The sequence below is a fragment of the Amblyraja radiata genome, chromosome 27, assembly GCF_010909765.2.
Source record: "Amblyraja radiata isolate CabotCenter1 chromosome 27, sAmbRad1.1.pri, whole genome shotgun sequence".
Taxonomy (NCBI): domain Eukaryota; kingdom Metazoa; phylum Chordata; class Chondrichthyes; order Rajiformes; family Rajidae; genus Amblyraja; species Amblyraja radiata.
Genome location: NC_045982.1, coordinates 31,947,207 through 31,972,952, shown reverse-complemented (window position 1 = coordinate 31,972,952; position 25,746 = coordinate 31,947,207). Strand labels below are relative to the sequence as shown.

Genomic DNA, 25,746 nt, shown 5'->3' with positions numbered 1-25,746 from the left:
TTTCTTTTTCAGTTTCAAGTTTCCACCTTTTCAGCTGGTTCTCCAGAAAGGCTGCTGGATTATTTGCCTCTCCCAGTGGATCTCCCCTTTATTCCTTGGGGTCCTTGGGTAACATTGTCTGAGGGCGTCCCATACCCTCTACCTGACTGTGTCAAAGAGCATGCCATTGTTTATTACATTGTTCACAGCATTTATATACCAGCCATCTTCAGTAGTTTTGTCAGTTTAGTGGTTCCTATCACTTTCAAATCTCCCATAGCCAATAATCGTCCCACGTTCTCCTCCTCCAAAGCCCTGATCCATTTTCTGCCGCATCAGGAATATTGGGTAGGTATTTTTTAGCCCTCTCAGGTTATGGGTGCCCCAAAGGATAATCTGTGTCTGTCCTGCTCTTTTCTTTTTAAAGCAGTCTCATCAATCTATCCCTCTGTTTCCCACTTTAATCCTTTCTGGTATGCCTTCTTTCTTATTCTAAACTCAATTTCTTACTTCTCAGATAGTCTAGCCTCCTTGCAAATTCATTCACCTTTATTTTTTAAATCTTCCACTGACTACTCCTGATTTATTACTTTCACACCTGTCGTTTCCTACTTCTGTTACCTCCTAACCGCCTCTCTCTCCTTTCTTTCAAAACTGCCTAAGTACATCTAATTCCTTTCCTTTCCGCTTTTCCCACCTTTCCAACTTATCTGTGGGCATATAATTCATAATTAACACTTCCATCTTGTCACACATTTACCTTGAAAGTGCCTTCCTTGGGCCACTTCCTCAAATCTCAGCAAATTCTGAAAATCTCAGCAAACCATCATTGCCCTTCTCCAACCAGAATGTTTACCATAAAACAACAAACCATAAAAGCTGGTCATGTTTCAGCAATTGTTATTTCCAATTATTTCAATTCATTCTCACCACTATTTTAAAATTCCAATTCCTAGTACTAGTAACAATTTTCCAAATTAACTTTACTGAAAAGAAATCTAAAAGAAACATCAGAAAAAACCAAGCAACCTACATTTTCCAACTTTCCCCTTTTAAGTTACGAGGATACAAAGCGTTAATCGTTACCTTACAGCTGTTCGTAACCTTCCCCCATTGCTTCCCCCAAGGAACACACACCTACCCTTACACATTTGGTCTACAACAAACAAAAGAATTATCACATATATGAACTTCCTCATTCATTGAAAACCGGTTTTTACACACAAATCACATTTGTTCCATTCTTACTTCAAAGAAATTATGCAATTTTCTACACAGATTAAAGTTTCAAAATTAACATTTCTATAATTCTTATCTCCCTTTTAAGTTAAAGTAGGGTGGTCTAATCCCCTATCAGTCAGGTTCCTGAGCGCTGTGATTGGACATTGATTCAGATCGTGATTAGTCAGACTCACCGTCACTCAAATTCTAACCACACCCCACTAAGAATTGAATTGAATTGAATTGAATCCTTTATTTGTCATTCAGACCTTTCGGTCTGAACGAAATGCTGTTGCCTGCAGCCATACATGTAATAATAACAAAACACAATAAACACAAATTATCCATCCACCACAGTGAGTTCACCAAACACCTCCTCACTGTGATGGAGGCAAAAAGTCTTAGAGTTACTGTCTCTTCCCTCCTCTTCTCCCTCTGCGCCGAGGCGATACCCCACCGGGCGATGGTAAGTCAGTCCCGCGGCTCAACCGAGCTCCGCGAACGGGCCGGTTCAAGCTCCGCGGCCCGGGGGATGGTCGAAGCTGCCCGCAGCTGTTGTGTCCTCCATTGGCCCGCGGCCGAGCCCCGGATCCAGGTCGCCGCCGCCAGAACGCCGCCTCAGCCGCCGTCTCCGCTCCGCACCGGGCTGCCCACAAGGCAGCGTCTCAGCCCCGCACCGGGCTGCTCACACGGGAGCACCTTCCAGCCGGTAGCCGTGCCGGCCGCACAGGAGTGTCTCAGCTCCGCACCGTCCGCCCTCACCGGAGCGCCGAGTCGTGCCGCTACCCGGACGTCGCCACAGCTCGAAGTCGGCCAGCCTCGCGTTGGTGAGTCCTGGCTGGCTCTACCTCCGGACCCTCGAGGTCGGTCGCAGGTTGGAGGCCGCCATTAGGCCTCAGCGCAGACGGGGGAAGAGAAGGGGGATACGACAAAAAGTCTACAATATTTTATCACTGTGTACACTTTCTGTTACCCACTTACCTTAAATTTGTATTTTGCCCGTACAAACCCCTGACCTCTCAGGGTGGTATCCACGAGGTCTAATACACTCTTAATACTATCACATTACTTTCTTATCACAAATATTATTACTCACCACACAGTGCAGCCTTCTCGGACAATCCACCGGGCCACCTTTTTTTTTTTTTTTTTTTTTTTTAATTTATTTATTAGAAGTAGACATATTATAAAATGTAGTTACATATTATAGTAAAAAAAAAAAAAACTTTTCATATACATCAGTCATACATTATTAAAATTTTCCATTATCAATTACTTCTGCTTCTAGTATTTTTATTTTTTATAGAGAGCGAGAAAAAGAGGGTAGAAAGTTACAAATAAAAAAGAAAGCAAAAAAAAAACAAAAAAACAACACAACAGAAAAACAAGGGAGGTGGAATGGGTTACCTGTAATACATCAATGGAGATAGGTTCGTAGGTTATAAAGTATAGAGTATAGTTTTTCATCTGTTCCTGAGTTCAAGTTTCAGCTGGGTCCTCGTGCTGTGCCAATCTATCCCTTCAGATTTAGTTAATGAAGGGAGCCCAAATTTTAAGGAAAAGATCTTGTTTGTCCATTAAGACAAGTCTAATTCTTTCTAAGTATAGGGTCTCCGACATTTCCGTAATCCACATTTTAATTGTGAGGGTTGTAGGGCCTTTCCAAAATTTTAATATTAATTTTTTTCCGGTTATTATACTGTAATTGAGGAAGTTTCTTTGGTTTGTTGTGAGTGTTAAGCTTTGTTCTGATATTCCAAGTATTATTAATTTTGTGTCTGGGTCCAGTTTTGTATTAATAACTTCTGAAGTTATTTCAAAAATATCTGTCCAGAAATGTTTAAGTTTTATACAGTTTGCAAACGTATGTGTTAAATTAGCCTCTAAATGTAGACATTTATCACAAATAGGAGAGATTTGTGGGAAGATTCTATTTAGTTTTATTTTAGAGAAGTGTAGTCTATGTAAGACCTTGAATTGTATTAAAGTATGTCTGGCATTTAATGAACATTGATGTATTTGTTGTAAACTTTCGTCCCACATATCTTTCGTGATAGGATGACCTATTTCATTTTCCCATTTGTATCTATATGGTTCGGTCGGTGGTACCTCGTTATTTAGTAGGGTGTTATAAATATAAGCTATTAGTTTTTCAGTATTAGGATGCTTGTTCAGACATTCATCAAGAATTTCTGATTCCCTATTCCTGTAAACTTGTGTATTAGATTTAACATAATCTCTAATTTGTAGATATCTGAAGAAATTATTTGAGTGCAGTCCATAATTCAGTTGTAACTCTTGAAATGAAAGAAAAGTACCTTTCCCATAAAGATGTCCTATATTTTTGATTCCATGATTTTTCCATTGTGTGAAACCTTTGTCCATAAAGGATGATTTGAATAAAGGATTATTTACAATGGGAAGGCAGAGTGGTATATTATTCAATTTTAAATCTTTTTTTATTTGTTTCCAAATTTGTATTCCACTATGTATTATGGGGTTTTCTTTATAGGTTTTTTTGTGCAGTTTTGTGGGGGCAAATATGATCGGTCCAATTTCAAAAGGTAGACAGTCTTCCTTTTCCATCATTAGCCAATCTGGTTGTTGGTCCATTTCTTCCAGCCAAAAATTCATGTTTTTAATATGGACTGCCCAAAAATAAAATAAGAAATTTGGCAAAGCCAGACCTCCATTTATCTTTGATTTACATAAATGTTTTTTACTTATTCTATGATTCTTATAATCCCAGACAAAACTTGTAACAATGGAGTCGACTTTTTTGAAAAAAAGTTTTTGGGATATATATCGGAATTAATTGAAGTAGGTACAGCAGTTGCGGTAAAAAAAATCATTTTTATAGCATTAATTCTCCCAAGCATTGAAATGGGGAGTGTTTTCCAGTATTGAATATTCTTATGTAGTTTATTCAGTAAGGGTGGGAAATTTAGTTTAAATAAAGAGGTATATGTCTTAGTTACATAGATTCCTAAGTATTTAAATTTATCTTTAACTATTTTAAAAGGGGATTGTTGTATTGTATGTAAATTGAATTTTGTTATTGGCATGATTTCGCTTTTATTCCAATTGATTCTATATCCCGAAAACTGACCAAATTGAGTTATTAGATTTAATAGGTTTGGAATACTAGTTTCTAATTTTGTAATATATATTAGTATATCATCTGCATATAAGGAGATTTTATTCCTTGTGTCTCTAGTATTGTATCCAAATATTCCTGGATGGTTTCTAACGCTTTCTGCTAGGGGTTCGATTGCAAGAGCAAATAATAGTGGGGATAGTGAGCATCCTTGTCTACAGCCTCTAGAGAGATTAAATTTAGTTGATAACATTTTGTTTGTTAATATTCTAGCTGTTGGGTTAGAATATAACAATTTAACCCATGTACAGTACTTCTCTCCTAGTTGAAATTTTTCCATCACCGAAAATAAATATGGCCATTCTACCTGGTCAAATGCTTTTTCAGCATCTAACGAGATAATTGCTAGCTCTGCGTTAGGGATTCTATTGGAGTATATAATATTAAATAATCTTCTCAGATTAAAAAATGAATACCGTTTGGGGATAAACCCTGTTTGGTCAGGATGTATTAATTTACTGATCACTAAGCTCAATCTATTAGATAGAATCTTAGTTAATATTTTCTGATCAGTATTTAAGAGGGCTATTGCTCTGTATGAACCTGGGTCTTCAAGATCCTTGTCCGTTTTTGGTATAAGTATGATTGTTGATTCATTTAGAGTTTCTGGGAGTTTCTGTTGAGTATATGCGTATTTGTACATTGTCTGTAGGCGTGGGGAAAGCAAATCATAAAATGTTTTATAAAATTCAGAATTTAGACCATCGGGTCCTGCCGACTTTCCGTTTTTTAAGGACTTTATTGATTCTTCAATGTCTTTTATCGTAATTTCAGCCCCTAGCAATTCTCTCTCTTTCTGATCTAGACCCGCAAACTTACAATTCTGTAAAAATGTTTCCATTCCCGTTGATTGTTCTGTTATTTTAGATGAATACAATTTTTGGTAGTATTGTAGAAATCTATCATTAATATCTTTAGGCAGTGTTAATGTTTCTCCCTTATCTGTTCTAATTTTGTATATTGTTTTTTCCCCGTCCAATTTGCGAAGTTGACGCGCTAATAGTTTTTGTGGTTTGTCCCCAAATTCAAAATTTAATTGTTTTGTATGTTGATAAAGTTTTATAACTTGGTCTGAATAAATCTTGTTTAATTTATATTTCAATACTGCAATTTTATTGTGTTTTATCGTGGATGGTGCTGCTGCATTTTCTGTGTCTAATTGCTTTATTTCCATTTCCAGTTTCTGTTGTTTGGCCCTATTCTCTTTATTAAAAAATGATTGGGAAGAAATTAATGCTCCTCGTACAAATGCTTTAAATGTTTCCCAAAGAAGGGAGGCAGAGATTTCAGGGCTATCGTTAGCCTCAAAAAACATTTAAATCTGTTTTACTAGATATTCATTACATGATTTATCTTTTAAGATTTGGGGATTAAATCTCCATTGTGACTGTGTCTCTGCCATTCCGTTTACTTTGATCATAAATGTTAATGGGGCGTGGTCTGAGATTATGATGTTATGATATTGTGAGTTATAGGTGAATGGGATAAGTTTTGAATCTACTAAAAAATAGTCTATCCTTGAGTAAGTTTTATGTACTGGTGAGTAAAATGAATATTCTCGGCCCGATGGATTTTCAATTCTCCAAACGTCCTTAATATTAGTGGTATTAATGTATGAATTTAAAAATTCACTTGATCGAGATTTTAGTTTTCTTTGAGTTGATGATCTATCCAAACAAGCATCCAATGTACAATTTAAATCTCCACCGATTATTAAGTTTTGTTGTGTACCTTCCGGGATATTGTTAAGAATTCTCTTAAAAAACAGAGGGCTATCAAAATTTGGTCCATACACATTGAGGAGAGTCACCTTTTTTAAGTATAACTCCCCTATTATTATAATATATCTGCCTTCAATGTCTTCTATCGTTGATATATGTTTAAAGGGTATACCTTTACGAATTAATATTGCAACACCTCTTGATTTATGTGAGAATGAAGAATGGTACGCTTTAGCAATCCATTTTGCTTTCAGTCTGTGTTGTGCTTCCTTTTTAAGATGTGTCTCCTGGAGAAATATTATATCTGTTTTCAATGATTTTAAATGTGCTAACACTTTGCCTCTCTTGATAGGTTCATTAATTCCCTTAACATTCCAACTACAGAATTTAATTCCCTCACCCCCAATTTTTATATTCATGTCTTGCATCTTGTGATTAAGTGGTAGAGCAGATGATTCAGCACACTCAACCCTACCTTATACTTGAACTTCAGGTAGATTAATTTTAGGTCACGTCTGTTTTCCATCCGAACGTATCTCCTTAAATAAAATATGCAATTCCATTCCAAATACAAAATATAATGTGATATAAGATTAAAAAAAGGTGATAGCTAATAGGGTTAGTAAAGTGTGGAAAGTAAAAAAGAAAAGCAACTACAACTACAATTAGTGCAGTTAGTGATAGCCATCCCTAATGTGGCTAAGCATCTATGGACTTCCGTAGCTTTTGGTTTATAAAAATACTAGCTCCGTGCTTTCCTTGAAAGGAAAGTTTCCAATTCGATGCATACAATTTGTGGGGGGGAAAGAAATATTGATTATATTCCATTAATGGTATAACTAGTAGTCTCAAATTGAAATATTAGTTTTGTATAATATAAACATTTATCAAAGAATAATCAAAAACGAAAACATCAGAGAGAGGGCCATCAAACATTTCTCATTATAAAATACCTGAATCATACTTTACTTATATTTCATACTTTTAATTAATTCTAAAAATAATCTAAATAATCTTGTTATCATTAGTTAGTGTTAGTTAATATTCTTGATTATTAATAGTTGTTAGAGGTTAGAGGTTAGTACTAGAATGTTAGTATTATATATCCGTTGCAGGAAATATACCCAATTCTTATTGCGAATTTTAGGCAACTCTTAAATATAATAGTTTAAAGTTTAGAGTTCCATATCTTCTCTGCGAGATAGCAGTGTCCGAGTAGGTGTTAAGAGTTGAATATTTTTCAATCTTTGATCTTGTCTTCGACTTTCTTGGCAAATTCAAATGCTTCCGTGTGCTTGATGAAGAAGTATTCCTTCTTCTCGTAACTGACTCTCAGTGTTGCGGGGTATAACAGTCCATATCTCAGATTCTTTATGTTCTTCAGTATTCTTCTTGTTTCTGTGAATAACGCTCTTTTCTTAGCAACTTCCACGGGGTAATCTCTGAATACGCTAATCTTGTCTCCTTCATATACAAGATTTCTGCTTTTGCCAATTTTGCTCATCATGTCATCCAATACATGGTCATATTGGACCTTTACTATCATTATTCTTGGTCGGTCGCCCACCTTTGGGCGACCCACTCTGTGCACTCGGGCAAGTAATGGTGCCTGATCCAGGTTCAAAATTGTTTTCAGTACTTCTGCAGCAAATTCACGGGGGTCACGAGTCCCCTCTCTGCCTTCCTGGATGCCCACGATTCTTAAGTTCTGACGCCTCTGTCGTCCCTCCAAGTCTGTACATTTTTCAGTTATTTGATACAATAACTTTGATAGGCGTTGGTTCTCAGTGATGAGTTGTTTTGTAGTTGCGGTGCTTGTCTTGTAGTGTTGGTCTAATGTCAGGAGAATAGGTTCAAGTTTAGAATCAAATCTGGATTCCATCTTATTCAGTTTTCCATTTACTTCTTCAGCGTTTTGAGTCATATTTCTTTCCATTTCTAATTTCCAGTCCTCAAGGACTTCGTGTACAATCTCTGTGACCTCTTCTTTAATTTGTTCTTGCATTTCTTTTTTTAAAGATGCTAGCTCCTTTTTAACCTCTTGAAAGTTCTGTCTGAGATTTTTAAGTTCCTCCTTAAGGAATGTTTTTAATTCTTCTTTTAATTCTTGCATCTCAGTCTTATACTTCTTCTTTGAGATGTCTTCTCGGGGTGCTGTTAAACCTGAGGCCGAGGCTCCAGTTGGGCCTACCTCTTTAGACTTGCCGCTTTTTGCCTTGTGGGGGGGAGTATGTTGAGTCGACATACTGCCGGTGTCGCGCGCCTGATGACGTCACGGGCTTAGTACAAAACAATCGGTCCCGGTTTCTGCAGGTAGGATCTGTCTTTTCCTCCCGTTTTTTTCGGTTTTTTTCACGGAGCTAGTTGGCGCGAGTCTCTCCTACTCCATAGCGCCACCGGAAGCCCGGGCCACCTTTTAAGAACAATTTAGTGCCAGATTCTTGGGTCAGAGAGACCTTCTAACTACCTAAACACTTCTGTGCCCCCAATGGCTTACCATGAACAACAGGTTATTAGTCCAAATGAAGCGGAAAACCGCATAATTTTATAGGTGGCTACCCTTTTCCTGTTGTCCCTAGGAGCCACAAAAGGGGCGGGGAAGCGCCCTTGGTTGTTTGTCTTTTAATCAATGGTCTATTACCGACCCTGCTCACAGCGCCAATTTTGTCGTGGTTTATAGACTCAAATTTGGATAAGATGACGCAGACACGGAGAATTCTTCAAGAAGACGAAAGCCTTTATTTGCAAATATTCAGCTGGAACATTCAGATATGACATCACCTGTCCGTTCTCTAATTGCTCTTCGATTCACAGAAACAAGCAGCTTTTATTACAGTTCTTCAGCCCTATTTCTGCTTCATTATCTATCATGCTGTACTCCTTTGCATCTATCTATCATCAATTCTAACATTCACTGTCTCGCCACCATTACTTCCGACCTTGGTTCAGTCTTATTAAACTTTACATTTCCCATCATATCTCGTCCTTCACTCGCCACCCTTAAAATTAACTTCTAATGTCCCAGCTTTGTCCTGCCATTATGTTTCAGTTAAAGCCAAGGCTACACAAGCCAAGGCTACCCACACCATATTACATTGTTACATATTGGTTTATATGTTTACACACAAAGATACAAATGTATTTATTAAGAATGCAGATACACAAAAGTAAAAATAAGTAAAAATAAGTAGGTACACAAAAAAGCTGGAGAAACTCAGCGGGTGCAGCAGCATCTATGGAGCGAAGGAAATGGGCAACGTTTTGGGCCGAAACCCTTCTTCAGAAAAGTAAAAATAAGTAACTTGTTTAGTGCCTTGATTACTAGATAAATGTTAAGTGCTGCAAAACTAACAAGCACGTGAGTCAGTGTACAATAAGCTGATTACGTAAAATAGCTGACATCTGCTGGCTATGATAAATGTCTTCTATAACTTCCATAGGAACTGCAGATGCTAGTTTACAACAAAGGTAGACACAAAATGCTGGTGTAACTCAGTGGGTCAGGAAGCATCTCTGGAAAAAAGGAATAGGCGACGTTCTGGGTCAGAACCTCTCTTCATTCTGCAATTCAGCAGGTCAGACCACATCTGTGGGAAGAGGAATGTTAACCTTTCAAGAGAGTTTCAGTTAGAACCACTTTTGTCAGAACTGGAAAGGAAACATAAGAGGCTGGTTAAGGTGCTAGGAGAGTGAAGAGATGTGGATGTTCCCGGTAGGGTTTGCTTCTACGGAAGGAACTATGGCTTTTTCTTTCATTCCATCATATTACTTTCTTTTTGTGTTATTGTTAGAAAAGTAGCTCAAAGATAGACATAAAAAGTTGGAGTAGCTCAGCGGGTCTGAAGGCATCTCTGTACAAAAGGAATAGGTGACGTTTCGGTTTGAGACCTTCCTTCAGAAGAAGGTCTGAAGAAGGGTATTGACCCGAAACGTCACTATGGTGTGAAGAAGGGTCTCGACCTGAATCGTCACCAATTCCTTTTCTCCAGAAATGCTGTCTGATCCGCTGAGTTTCTTCAGGTTTTTGTGTCCATCTTCTGTTTAAACCTGCATCTACAATTCCTTCCTACACAGAATAGTAGGTCTGAGGAACCCAGATCTTATAATAAATATGTGCTTCTTTTTTCTCATTCTCCTTTCCACTTACAGTGGAATTCAATTACAATTAACCTAATGATTGTATTTAGACTGTGAGCAGTTTCTCAGTTAATTATGCACTCATTTGATATATCGTTGAATGCTGACCAGAATATACAGGAAAGACAATGCAATGTTACTTCCTCTTAAAACTTTGGGGTTTGGTATGTTAGGAGGAAATTATCTTTTGCAGGATACAATTCTAGAATCCAATTATTCTAAAATTATTTAAAATCTAGCGTTTTCAATGGGTGCCTGTAATTTTTTTAATCCTTTTTTATCTCCTCAGGGTGTTTCCTGAAATGTTTTATGAAAGCTTAAATTTGGTTGTAATTTAAAGTTAAGATAGACATAAAATGCTGGAGTAACTCAACGGGTCAGGCAGCACCTCTGGGGGGAAAGGACCTTTGTCAGACTGAGAGACAGAGGAGGGTGAAACTGGAGCTATGAAAAGGTACAGAACCGATCAGAACTGGCACCGGCAGCCTAAGAGCCCACAATGGTCTGTGAGTCTGAAGAAGGGTTTCGGCCCGAAACGTCGCCTATTTCCTTCGCTCCATAGATGCTGCTGCACCCGCTGAGTTTCCCCAGCAATTTTGTGTACCTTCGATATTCCAGCATCTGCAGTTCCCTTTTGAACACAATGGTCTGTTGTTGGCTGTGGAGGAGGTGATAATGAGAGGATACGGGCAGTAAAACTAGCAGGATGACTGGATGGGGGAGGGACAGAGAGAGAGAGGGGATGCAAGGGTTACTTGAAATTAGAGAAATCAATGTTCATATCCCTGGGTTGTAAGCTAATATGAGGTGCTGTTCCTCCAATTTGAGTGCTGGTCTTAATGGCTGCGAGCTTCACTCTTCAGACTGGAGGGGAAACTTATTAAGCAAAAGTACACTTAAGTGACATGTAAAATACTGGGAGAAAAATAGCATGAACCTATTGGTTTGATTTATTAGTCTGCTTTGGGGCTTTAATTATTCCATTCATACTAATTGCGATCAATTGAACAGTTTAACAGACTTGTACCAAATCACTGGGAGAGCCCTATTTAATATACTCAGCGTGGATGTGAGCCAGGATCCAGGGCAGATAATGAATCAATCATTAGTGTGTCTGCTCGGAAGGGTGGGTGAGAAAATAACATGGATCTGTGCATATCCATGTTCTCACAAATGGAATTTGGTGCTGTTGCATTTTAAATGTGAACGTTGATGTTGCTGGAATTAATTACTCTATCAAACTAGGTAACAAAGGAAGATCATAATGGAAGGTTTTGTAAAGGAGTTCTTCAGGATTTCTCCAGTTTTTCCAGCTGATTATCTGTTTTTGAGTGTGTTGGAGATGATATATGATACAATACAATATATTGCAGTGGACAAGGTATCACAGTGTGTGGGAATGTGTAGGAAGGAACTGCAGATGCTGGTTTAAAATGAAGATAGGCACAAAACGTGTCTCGACCTGTAAAGTCACCCATTCCTTCTCTCCAGGGATTCTGGTGTTGGGGGGGGTTGTGGGTGTGGGGGTGTGTGTGTGTGGGTGGGGTGTGGGTGGGGGGTGGGGGTGTGGGTGTGGGGGGGTGTGGGTGTGAGGGGGTGGGTGTGTGTGTGGGGGGGGGTTGTGTGTGTGTGTGTGTGGGGGGTGTGGTGGGGTTGTGGGGTGGTTGTGTGGGGGGGTTGTGGTGGAGGGTGTGGGGGATGCTGTGGGGGGTGCTGTGTGGGGGGGGGGGTGGGGGGGGGTGGGGGGTGGTGTTGGGGGGGTTGTGGGAGGGGGGTGTGGGGGTTATTCTAACAAATAAAATAGTATGCACCAGGAAACATTATATAGATCCCAGAAAATTATGTGTCTATATGATTTTGAGGAAGATCTGTAGGTTCCGATCCAAAACGTCACCTATTCTCTTTCTCCAGAGATACAGCCTGACCCATTGAGTTACTCTAGCATTTTGTGTCTATCTTTGGTATAAACCATCATCTGCAGATCCTTCCTACATACGTGTGTTTATAGGCATGTGTGGTCACTACAAAAGATCTCCCTTTATTTCTCTCCAGAGATGTTGCCTGTCCTGCTGAGTTACTCCAGCATTTTGTGTCTACCTTCCCTTTACAATGGCCAGATTATAAGCTACTGATTCTGGGCAGTTTTGTGTATCATTCTGACAATCGGGTGGCATCCAATCCTCTACAGAACTGACGGTGGGCTCTTTAACCTTAATAGGTTGAAGGCCAAGAGGAAAGTCAGTAACACCGCCATCATGGAGCTTCAGTACGCGGACAACTGCCCCATTTCAACACACTCTGCAGAAGGCCTCCAGGGCATCCTGAATGCCTTTGCCATGACATACAGAGCCATGGGCCTAGTCTTAAATATCAAGAAGACTCAGGTCCTACATCAATCTCCACCCAACCAGCCGTCTACCCAGCCCACTATAAAAGTGGACGACACCCCTCTTGAAAACGTTGACCACTTCTACTATGGCAGCATTCTTTCCTCAAATGCTGACATCGACTCTGATATCAACCATCGCCTGAGTTGTGCCAGCAAAGCCTACACCAGATTCAGGAAAATAGTCCTTGAAGGCCGAGACCTAAAGGTTCAAACAAAACTGCTGGTCTTCAGAGCCGTTGTCCTCTCCACTCTGTTGTATGGAGCCGAGTCATGGACTACCTACAGCAGGCACCTGAGAGCCCTGGAACAATACCATCAAAGATCCTTACGAAAGATTCTGGGGATCAGCTGGGAGGACAAACGCACCAACATCAGCGTTTTGGAGGAAGCCAACATGACCTACATCATCACCACAATAATGCAGCACCAACTTCGATGGACTGGCCATGTCATCCACATGTCCAACACACGTCTCCTGAAACAAATCCTGTACTCTCAATTGAAGGAAGGTCGGTGAGCCCCCTGAGGGCCAAAGAAATGTTTCAAGTACAACATCAAGAAGAGTTTGAAGAAATTACACATCACATCGAGCAACTGGGAGCACATTACACTGGACAGGCGGTCCTGGAGGAAATCCATGCAGGAAGGAACTGCAAGTCATGAAACGGAACTATGACGTGTCGCAGAGACAAAGCAATAGCACCGGAAGGAGAGAGAGAAGGGGGCTCGGCGACTACCAACCACTGCCAGTCTCCACTGCCCATGTTGCACCAAGGTGGGTGGATCGCGGATCGACTTCTACAGACATCTGCAGACCCACAAGTATATGCCCCTATGGAGAGGAGGACAGTCATACGCCATGATGGCGGTGTTTCGGGTGACCGCCGATGCAGCAGTGGAGTAGATTCCTTACAGCGCCAGAGACCTGTGTTTGACTACGGGTGCTGTCTCTACGGAGTTTTTACACTCTCCCCGTGATCTGAGTGGGATTCCTCCGAGATCTTCGGTTTCCTCTCACACTGCAAATATGTACAGATTTGTAGGTTAATTGGCTTGGTATAAATGTAAATTGCCTCTAGTGTGTGTAGGTAGCGTTAATGTGCAGTTGGTGTGGACTCTGTGGGCCGCGCTGTATCTCTAAATTAAAATCAATGATAGACTTCCAAGCTGCGGAGATGGCATTGCTTTCCTACAGGAGAAATATATTTAATCATAATGGCTTGCACAGATATAACACTTCATCATTAGACCAGGTAATGTTTTTCTTCTTTAGGAAGGAACTGCAGATACTGATGTACACCGTGGATAGACATAACATGCCTGTCCCGCTGAGTTACTCCAACATTTTGTGTCAAGAAACATCCTTTGTGTCTTAAGAAGGGTCCTGGGATGCAAGCAGAAGCCTCCACGTGGCGCAGAAACTGTACCACAGTGACTGACTGAAGTAGCCAATTCTGCAACCACCGACCGTCAATCGTCACTGACCGACCGAAAAGACGTGATATAGAAGATGGCCGGGCACGAGGAAGAAGTAGAAGGGTCTTGACCCGAAACATCACCCATTCCTTCTCTCCAGAGATGCTGCCTGTCCTGCTGAGTTCCTCCAGTTTTTGTGTCCATCTTCGGATTAAACCAGCATTCGCCATTCCTTCCTACACATTTTATGTCAATGCTTCTTTTCTGCGGGTCCATCTGACAGCATAGCGTTTGGTTAGATGGTGATTTGTTAGAAATGCATTTATATCCATTGCTTGAAAATTCAAGAGATGTCATTTTTGTTAGGATTAAGCATAGAAGTTATGTTTCCTACATTGGGAAAACAAGACTGATCTGATGTTTGCCCTTGCGCATGGGATCCCAATCAGCTTTGTTACAAATGCTTTTTGTTGTTATTGATTTCTCTGTTGATTGATGTTTGTTACTGTCCATGGCTTGTCTTGGGAAATTGCTTTAAATGGTCTCTGGCAGTGAGGACTCGCTGTGGATTGTTGATCACGACAGCTATGAAAAACCCTCTGTCACACAATCCAAAGATTTACTTTGTTTTGAACTTCAAATCTTGCATCTGGCCATCAAATTTGTTCAGGAAATGCGTGGGAAGAAACTGCAGATGCTGGCATTAAAACAAAGATAGACACAAAAAGCTGGAGTAGTATATCAGCGGGAACGGCAGCATGTCTGGAATGAAGGAATGGGTGACGTTTTGGGTCAAGACCCTGCTTCAGACAGTTTGAAGAAGGGTCTCGACCCGAAACATCACCCATTCTTTCTCTACAGAGATGCTGCCTGTCCCACTGAGATAGTACTCCAGCTTTTTATGTCTATCAAATTTATTCACCAGCTTTGATGTTTGTGGAATCCAAGTGACTATTCTCAAGTTAGAATTTGTTAATCATAGTCATAAAGTCATAGAGTTATACACCATGGAACCAATCCCTTACCTTTAGCACAACTTGTCCTTACCAGGATGCTCCATCTACACTCTTCCCACTTGACCATGTTTGTCCGAGCTCCCTCTAAATCTTTCCTATCCATGTATCTGCCCAAGTATCTTTTAAATCCAGTTATTACTTGGTTGATCTTAGTTTAGTTTAGTTTAGTTTAAAGATACAGCGTGGAAACAGGCCCTTCGGTCCACCAAGTCCGCGCTGACCAGCGATTCACGCACACAAACACTATCCTACACACACGAGGGACAAGTTACAATTTTATCATGCCAGCCTACAAACCTGTATGTCTTTGGAGTGTGGGAGTGAACCAGAGCACCTTGAGAAAACCCATGGACATCACAGGGAGAATGTACAAACTCCATACAGACAGCACCCATAGCCAGGTTCGAACCTGGCCTTTGATGCTGTAACGTAGCAACTCTACTGCTGTACCATTATGCTGCCTCTGTTCTTAATAGGATTAGTGGAGGTTTGCAAAACGATCATGTTCATAAAATAATCTATGAACAGAATAAGCCCATTCGGCCCATCAAGTCTACTCCGCCATTTAATCATGGCTGACCTGTCTTTCTTTCTCAACCCCACCCACCTGCCTTTGCCCTACAACCCCTGACCTGTACTAATCAATAATTTGTCAGCCTCTGCCTTAAAAATAGCCATTGACTTGACCTCCACAGCCGTCTGTGGCAATGAATTACACAGATTCATCACCCTCTGACTAAAGAAATTCCTCCTCATCTACTTTCTAAAGGAACGTCCTTTTATTCTGAGGATTTGGCCTCTGATCCAAAGGCTCTCCCAGGAATGGAAATATCCTCTTCACATCCACTGTATCCAGGCCTCATGGGCTTGCGAGAAGCAAATGCAATGGGTTTTCCTTGCTCCCGTCCCCATCTAGCTGTTGATCTACAACTGCACCGACATATCACGTCAACTTCAAAATGCAGATAGTGTTGTAATAAACAAGAAGAGCTTCACTTGCTTTCCGTGGCTTTGTATTTGATTGTCACCTGCACCATTTTCATTCCACAAACTTCACTATTCAGAAAGTTACGATGTGGTCCTTTTAGGCTGCAGCGCGTAGAGGCCAGGCGCCTTCAAATGCTCATCATATGTTAACCCAGTCATCCCTGGGATAATTCTAGTGAACCTTCTCTGGACCCTCTCCAGAGCCAGCACATCCTTCCTCAGATATGGGGCTCAATACTGCTCACAATACCCCCAAATGCTGCTTGACCAGCGCCTCAGCATTACATCCCTGTTTTTGTATTGTAACCATCTCAAAATAAATGCTGGCATTGCATTCAACTTCCTTACTACCGATTCAACTTGCAAAGTAACTTTTTGGGAATCTTGCCCCAACACTCCCAAGTCCCTTTGCATCTCTGATTTCTGAATTCTCTCCCCATTTAGAAAATAGTCTATGCTTTTATTCCTACTAACAAAATGCATGACTCCACACTTTGCTGTGCTGTATTCCACATGATCACAAGGAGAATATACAAACTCCGTACAGACAGCATCTGTAGTCTGGATGGAACCCAGGTCTCTGGCGCTGTAAAGCAGCAGCTCCACCGCTGCGCCACTGTGCAGCCCTGGTGCATTTGCATGCTAGTTTTTGTGTATTGTATACTTAGATATCCTGATAATTGGCTTCTGTAAAAATTGTGCCTGGGTGTGCAGGATAGTGCTAGTGTACAGGGTGATCGCTGGTCGGCGTGGACTCTGTGGGCCGAAGGGCTGTATCTCTAAAGTCTAAAGTAAAGACAAATCCACACAACTAAAGACTGAAAACAGCCTAGCAACCAGATTTAAAAAAAAACCTTATAACATTCCAGTTGCATACTATACACCAAAGGTTTGATTTTTACACAGCACAAAAGTTTTCTGATGGTGCTCCTTGCTTTGAATGCAGGACATTATCACCTGCATGTCCTTCAGTTGTTCGTCATTTGTCGGTTATGTTTACAGAAACCAGCAGATAAACCCTTATCTGGTAAAAAAATGCTTCCAGCACAGACAGCTAGGTCTCAAGATGATTATAAACCCATTCTTCATGCCATCTTTGGTGTTGATGCGTTTTAGTAAAATTGGCAGATTCATTTAACTTCAGGCTGATATCTGCTCAGTTCCGTGTCTCTACGATTCCGATAACCAGCCTTTACCAGTTGCTAGAAAATTGGATAGAAATTATATTCAGTTCAATCGTTTGTGCATATTTGTATTGCTTTCGTACAGTTCAGAATAGACAGAAGGTGAATTTGGCTCTGCACAATAATGTTGCACATTTCTTCTGATTGATGCATTAAATAACATTGACAAAATTGGGAGAAAGATATTGATCTACCTCCACAAAATATTAAGATTCATTCCTACGTTTCAGTAAAATACACTGTTTAATCGAATTTTGCTCGCCAACATTACAAAGGACATCTTCTATGGGAAACAGAAAGTTGGACATACATCTTTCAATTCACTGGGCCCACTTCATCCAATTTGTATTACATTGTGAAATTAGTTTAGAATGATATTATGATATTAGCATCTAACATGCATAAGATAATTTCTTTATCTACAGGGAAGTGAATATTTCGACCCAAAATGATGCAGATGGTCAGTCTCTGATTATGTGGATGACAGAGATCAGCAGATTTTTAGATATTAAAGGAATCTGAGGACATTGGGTTCAACAGGTGAGGCAGCATCTATGGAGCGAAGGAAATAGGCAACGTTTCGGGGCGATACCCTTCAGGTTTCGACCCGAAACGTTGCCTATTTCCTTCGCCCCATAGATGCTGCCTCACCTGCTGAGTTTCTCCAGCATTTTTGTCTACCTTCGATTTTCCAGCATCTGCAGTTCCTTCTTAAACATTGGGTTCAATGTTTTTTTTTTATGGTGACGTATGCAGAACACTGTGACATTCTTTTGCCCAACCCACAAATGAACAGTGACCATATTTTGGGTAGGTGGGTGAGCGTACGAAAGTGGTGCATTGATGGTGCTCTGAGCTCATTGAATGGCAGAGAGATAGAAGGAAATACATGGCCTGCTACTTTCTCTTATTTTCTTCCACTTTTGTGGGATTCAGCCATGTTTCAGACTGGGCAGCATGGTGGCGCAGTGGTACAGTTACCGTCTTACAGCGCTTACAGCGTCAGAGACCCGGGTTCGATCCTGACTACGGACGCTGTCTGTACGGAGTTTGTATGTTCCCCCCATGACAACGTAGGTTTTCTCCACATTCTTCAGTTTCCTCCCACACTCCAAAGATGTACAGGTTTTTAAGATGCCTTGGTATGAATGTAAAAATGTTCCTTGATACACACAAAATGCTGGAGTAACTCAACGGCAGGCAGCATCTCAGGAGAGCAGGATTGGATGACATCACCCATTCCTTCTCTCCAGAGATGCTGCCTGTCCCACTAAGTTACTCCAGCATTTTGTGTCAATCTTCGATTTAAACCAACATCTACAGCTCCTTCATACACAAATTGTCCCTAGTGTGTGTAGGATGGTCTTCTGCAGTTGTATAGGACTCAGGTGAGACCACATCTGGAGTATTGTGTACAGTTTTGGTCTCCTAATTTGTGGAAGAACATCCTTGTGATTGAGGCAGTGCAGCATAAATCCCACGAGATTGATCCCTGGGATGGCGGGACTGTCATATGAGGAAATATTGAAAAGACTAGGCTTGTATTCACTGGAATTTAGAAGGATGAGGGGGATTCTTCTAGAAATATATAAAATTATAAAAGGACTAGACAAGCTAGATGCAGGAAAAATGTTCCCAATGTTGGGCGAGTCCAGAACCAGGGGCCACAGTCTTCGGATAAAGGGGAGGTCATTTAAGACTGAGGTGAGAAAAAACTTTTTCACCCAGAGAGTTGTGAATTTATGGAATTCCCTGCCACAGAGGGCAGTGGAGGCCAAATCACTGGATGACCTTAAGAAAGAGTTAGATAGAGCTCTAGGGGCTGGTGGAGTCAAGGGATATGGGGAGAAGGCAGGCACGGGTTATTGATAGGGGACGATCAGCCATGATCACAAAGTGCTGGCTCGAATGGCCTCCTCCTGCACCTATTTCCTATGTTTCTATGTTTCTATGATGGTGTTAATGTGTGGGGCTCGCTGGTCGCTGTGGGCTTGGTGGGCCGATGGGCCTGTTTCCACACTGTATCTGTAAACCTAAACTGCACACCTACTTCAGAAGCCAATGTGCTATAGTTGATTGTATTAAGAGCTTTAATAATTTACTAGACTAAGTGGGATCCATTGGGTCCCAGAATCACACGGGAGGGCTGGTCTCCCAACACAATATTCCACCTCCACCAATTCCAATATTGGTGGCCAGTAGGGGGGGGGGTTCTGGAATGCTAGTATGGGTGATGTGGGCTGAAGGGACTGGTTCCCAGAGGGCTAGTATGGACTTTGTGGGCCGAATGGATTCTTGGGCTGGCGGCTCAGCCACTCAAGCCTGTTGTGCTGGCAGCTCACTCACTCACGGCTGGTGGGCTGGCAGTTGACTCACGGCTATTCGTTGAAATTTCATTTCAAGCAGGGCGCAAGGCCACCAAATTCAAGTGCATTTTCTTACCACTTCCAGCAGGGTGCAACGCCACCAAATTCAAGTGCAGTTTCATACCATTTCAAGCAGGGTGCAAGGCCACTAAAGACAGCGAGTCATGACCTCTCCCTCCTGCATCTTGCAGAGTTTGAGCCACGCCCACATTTCTGGGTTTTATAGTCCTTACCCCCCTCCCACCAGAAAGGGCGTGGCCTTCATTGCCTGATTGACAGGAGAGAGAATCTCATCATTTTTTAAACACTAATAACTCTTTTATTTTTAATCGATGGGAAAAACCCTCGGCACCTGATGAGCGGAGGCGGACTCTGAGTAAGATGGCCAAAAATCACAGCCATACGTGGTTGCATTTTTTTCTAAAAATCAATATAAAACGCAAACTGGAAGTGGTCAAGATTAGGCTTTTAATTATATAAAAGGCAAGGCAACTTTAATTACGCAAGGCAACTTTAATTAGGCAAGGCAACTTTAATTAGGCAATGCAACTTTAATTGGGCAACACAGCTTTAGCATTTCCATACCAAAGGCAACACAGCTTTTGCATTTCCAAACCAAAGGCAACACAGCTTTAGCATTTCCAAACCAAAGGTAACACAGCTTTAGCATTTCCAAACCAAAGGCATCACAGCTTTAGCATTTCCAAACCAAAGGCAACACAGCTTTAGCATTTTCACACCAAAGGCAGCACAGCTTTAGCATTTCCAAACCAATTGCAACACAGCTTTAGCATTTCCAAACTATATTTTCATCCACATTAAGGGCACTGACAGGTCAGTAAAACCACTCACAGTTTAGTTGACGTGTGTTCAGTGTTAACCACAGCTCAGACTGAGAGACGTGACCCTCTCACTCCCCCATCTTACAGAGACTGTTTGAGGCACTCAACACTTCCAGGTTTTATAGTCCCTCCGGAAGGTGCATGGCCTTCAGGAGAGAGAATCTCAACATTTTTTAAACACTAATAACTCTTTTATTTTCATCGATGGGAAAAATCCTCTTGTCCTGCGCTGCGGAGGGGGAGTAAGATGGCCAAAAATCACAGCGGTAAGTGGCAGCGTTTATTCTAAAATCAATATACAGAACAACAAGAAGTGGTCAAGATCAGACTTTTAGTAATATAGATATTTTGCAGTAATCAAACCTTCTGGTTAAATAAGGAAACTACTGGTCTCTCGTCAACGATTCCAACTGTTATAACATTTGGGTTGGAAGTTGGTGCCTTTATGCTTTTTCTTTTTTCAAAATACCAGAAGACAGAGGATCTGCCATTCTCTTACTTTCCACTCCATTGATTCTGTGACAGAAAGTAATGGAATTGGAGCTGTGATTTAAAGCATTCATAAAACAAAGGTTATTTATGAAAGTGTTTAGGATTATTACATTGATAGAAAGAAGATTTAACATGATTAAATAAATGCAATTAGAAACTTAAGTAATTACCTAATTACTTAATCGACTGTAGCATGCATCTAATGCGCCCTTCACTGGGTTGTGACCAAGTTATGGTTTTCAGTAGAAAGGCAAAAAGAAACAGCTAAACATTTATTGTCTTAACTTCAGGCTTGCAAATGTATTTGATCTGCACAAGTTATACATTGTTAAATTTCTCAGTGAATTTCTTTCAGCAAGTACTTGAGGCCATAGAGTAATACAACATGGAAACAGGCTTGTCAGCCAGACTTGCCCATGCTGGCAACGATGTCCCATCTACACTAGTGCAATCTGCCTGCGTTTGGCTCATATCCTTCTTAACCTTTCCGAAACAGGTAGCTGTCCAAATGCCTTTTAAATATTCTTATAGTACTGTTTCAATTACCTCCTCTGGCAGCTTGTTCCATGTCTCAACTACCTATACTTCCTGAGAAGGCGTAGGAAGTTTGGCATGTCCCCAACAACTCTCACCAACTTCTACAGATGCACTGTATAAAGTAATTGTATCAGGATGCATCACAGCAAGGTTTGGAAACATCTCCATCCAAGATTGCCAGAAATTGCAGAGAATTGTGGATGCAACCCAGACCATCACATACAACAACCTTCCTTCCACTGACTCCATTTACACCTCACGCTGCCTCGGCAAGGCCACCAGCCGGTCATTCCCTCTTCTCCCCACTCCCATCAGGCAAAAGATACAGAAGTGTGAAAATGCATACTTCCAGATTCAGGGATATTTGCTTCCCAGTTGTCATCAGGCAACTGAACCATCCTATCAAGAACTAGAGAGTGGTCCTGACAAACTAACCTCCTCTAGCAGCCCGGATCATCTCATTATATGGTAGGAGATTTTCAACTTAATCCCAAAGATGTACAGGTCCGTAGATTGATTGGCCTCCGTAAAATGACCCATAAGGTGCAGGGGGTAGATGAGAAAGTGGGATAACATAGAGCCAGTGTGAACTCTGTGACCACGTGAGTTTTCTCCAGGTGCTCCTGATTTCCACCAACATCACAAAGGTGTGCGGGTTTGTTGGATAATGACCTCTATAAAATTGCCTCTAATGTGCAGGGGGTGGATGTAACAGTGGGATCACATCGAAGTTGTGCAAAACAACTGCAAAAGTGGATAACATAGAAGCGGTGAGCCAAAGGGCCTGTTTCCATGCTGTATCTCTAAGTTAAACTAAACTAATAAGTGCAAACAAAAATGCTGGAGAAACTCAGCCTATGGAGCGAACGAAACAGGCAATGTTTCCGGGGATGTTGCCCCCGAAACATTGCATATTCCTTCGCTCCATAGATGCTGCCTTACCCGCTGAGTTTCTCCAGCATTTTTGTCTACCTTCTATTTTCCAGCATCTGCAGTTCCTTCTTAAACATAATAAGTACAGATGTAGGTTGCTAGAGAGAGCTTTAGCCACAAGAATCAAGCAATTTATGCTTAGTAGTTTTGTTAGTTGATGAGTAATTTACAGAAATGTCACCTATATCACGGTGGGGAATGGATTATTTTCATTGACATGGACACAACTGGGAATGAAATCAACAAATCAAAAAATAGGTAAAAACAGTGTTGTCAGTGAAATTGTTCTTTGAACTATTAGACTGATAATTAAAATCCCAACTAAGAGCTTGAATACGGTTTAGGAATGGCACAGTAGTGCAGTGGTAGAGTTGCTGCCTTACAGAGCCAGAGTCCCGAGTTCGATCCTGACTAGGGGTGCTGCCTATAGAGTTTGTACCTTCTCCCCATGACCACGTGGGCTTTCTCCGGGTGCTCTGGTTCCCTCTCACATTGCAAAGATATACAGGTTTGTAGATTAATTGACTTTGGTAAAGATGGTAAATTTAGTTTAGTTTATTGTCACGTGTACCGAGGTACAGGGAAAATCTTTTGTTGCGTGCTACCCAGTCAGCGGAAAGACAATGCATGATTACAATTGAACCCTTTACAGTGTATTGATACATGATAAGGAAATAATGTTCAGTGCAAGGTAAAACCAGTAAAGCCTGATCAAAGATAGTCTGAGGGTCTCCAATTAGGTAGATAGTAGTTCAGGACAGCTCTCTAATCGTGGTGGGATGATTCAGTTGCCTGATAACATGTCGGTCACAGTGGCGCAGCAGTAGAGTTGCTGCCTTACAGCGAATGCAGCGACGGAGGGCTGGGTTGAATCCCGACTACAGTTGCTGTCTGTACGGAGTTTGTACGTTCTCCCCGTGACTGCGTGGGTTTTCTCTGAGATCTTCGTTTTCCTCCCACACTCCAAAGACGTACAGGTTTGTAGGATAATTGGCTTAAATGTTAAAATGGTCCCTAGTGAGTGTAGGATAGTGTTAATATGCGGGGATCGCTGGTCGGCATGGACCTGGTGGGCCGAAGGGCCTGTTTCCAGGCTGTATCCCTAAACTCTAAACAGCTCTAAACAGCTGTCCATGAATCTGGAGGTGTACGTTTTCACACTTCTATACCTTTTTCCCGATGGGGAAGGGGAGAAGAGGGAATGGCTGGGGTGCGACTCATCCGTGATTATGCTGCTAGCCTTGCCGAGGCAGTGTGAGGTATAAATGAAGTAAATGGAAGGGAGGTTGCAATTTCTTGCATCCCTAATGTGTAGGATAGTGTTAGGGTATAGGAATTGCAGGTCAGCGTGGACTCATTGAGCCGAAGGGCCACTTTCTGCGCTGTATCTCTAAACTAAAGTAAACTAAACTAACGTTTCTTGTAGAAAAAATTCTACTGTCCTTCTCATATATCATCACCAATGACATTACTTGGAATCACGTATTATTGTTCTCCCAGTTGGTCCTCTTTGCGGGTCTTGAGACGGCTGAAGAGTTTAGAAACATAGATAGAAACATAGAAAATAGGTGCAGGAGTAGGCCATTCGCCCTTCGAGCCTGGACCGCCATTCAATATGATCATGGCTGATCATCCAACTCAGTATCCTGTACCTGCCTTCTCTCCATACCCCCTGATCCCTTTCGCCACAAGGGCCACATCTAACTCCCTCTTAAATATAGCCAATGAACTGGCCTCAACCATCTTCTGTGGCAGAGAATTCCAGAGATTCACCATTCTCTGTGTGAAAAATGTTTTCCTCATCTCGGTCCTAAAGGAATTCCCCCTTATCCTTAAACTGTGACCCCTTGTTCTGGACCTCCCCAACACCGGGAACAATCTTCCTGCATCTAGCCTGTCCAACCCCTTAAGAATTGTGTAAGTTTCTATAAGATCCCCCCTCAATCTTCTAAATTCTAGCGAGTACAAGCCGAGTCTATCCAGTCTTTCTTCATATGAAAGTCCTGACAAACCAGGAATCAGTCTGGTGAACCTTCTCTGTACACCGTCTATGGCAAGAATGTCTTTCCTCAGATTTGGAGATCAAAACTGTATCCAATACTCCAGGTGTAGTCTCACCAAGACCCTGTACAACTGCAGTAGAACCTCCCTGCTCCTATACTCAAATCCTTTTGCTATGAAAGTTTGGTCCTTGAACCACAGACTTTACTGCAGGGTGTGAAGTCCCTCTAGGTGTACACCTATATGCGGCATCTTTTCCCGTGAGGAGACTGGTGCACTGACAGGTTCTCGTCAGAGGCAGACCCGGGTCTGACAGCATGGACCCAACCACGGTTGGGAGTCTCTCCCTGCTGCAGCCTTCTTCCACCTTCTTAGCCTTTGTGGTGGTCTCACCCACCGGCCAGACACCAGCCTCTGCCGGTTCCACCATTGAGATCTTCTTCTCGGGCCGCACTTTGCCAGGAGCCTCCTCCTCGACCTGCCCACCATGGGTGACCCAGCCAGGAGCGCAGCTCCAGATGCTTTAGCTTTCTGGACCTGAAGCACGTGCAAACATCTCCACCACAGCAAGATGGGGACCCACTGGTGAAATCACATATGTGTGATCCGTTTTCTTGTTTGATATGTATAATGGAGCACACTGGCACAGCGGTAGAGTGGCGTCCTTGCAGCACCAGAGTCCCGGGATCGAACCTGACTGTCCACCAGTGCTGTCTGTACGGGGTTTGTATGTTCTCCACCTGACCGTGCGGGTTTTCCACGGGTGCTCCGGTTTCCTCCCACAATCCAACAACGTCCACATTTTTAGGATAATTGGCTTTAGTTGTTAATTGTCCCTAGTGTATAGGATAGTGCTTATGTACAGGAATCGCTGGTCAGTGCGGACTCGGTGAGCCAAAGCTGCATCTCTAAACTAAACTAATCTAAACTAAAAACATTCTTGTGTGATATGTTCACATGTGTGATAGGTACTCTTTGAAGTGGTTTCAGATGGCAATCTGTTGATAAAAATGACCAGCTGCCGTGCATCAAGAAGATCTTCAAAGTACAGTTAGGAATGAATAACAAGCAAAGCCATCCTAAATTCAAGAATTAATTTAAAGAAGGTATTGAAATATTCTACCCAATCTATATTATCAGAATCTGAAGGAGAAAGCTGCCTGGCTTTTAAATCAAATCACAGTAACCATATAACCATATAACCATATAACAATTACAGCACGGAAACAGGCCATCTCGACCCTTCTAGTCCGTGCCGAACACGTATTCTCCCCTAGTCCCATATACCTGCGCTCAGACCATAACCCTCCATTCCTTTCCCGTCCATATAACTATCCAATTTATTTTTAAATGATAAAAACGAACCTG

General features: G+C 41.6%; 1 long non-coding RNA gene across 1 annotated transcript; it reads right to left on the bottom strand.

Moving 5' to 3' along the window:
* Positions 1 to 328: 328 nt before the first annotated feature.
* Positions 329 to 25,180, bottom strand: LOC116988252. The gene is made up of 3 exons (XR_004415899.1): positions 25,170 to 25,180; positions 7,839 to 7,843; positions 329 to 501 (listed from the first exon to the last, which is right to left on the bottom strand). It is a non-coding gene; the product is annotated as an uncharacterized LOC116988252 (long non-coding RNA).
* Between the last annotated feature and the right edge of the window lie 566 nt (positions 25,181 to 25,746).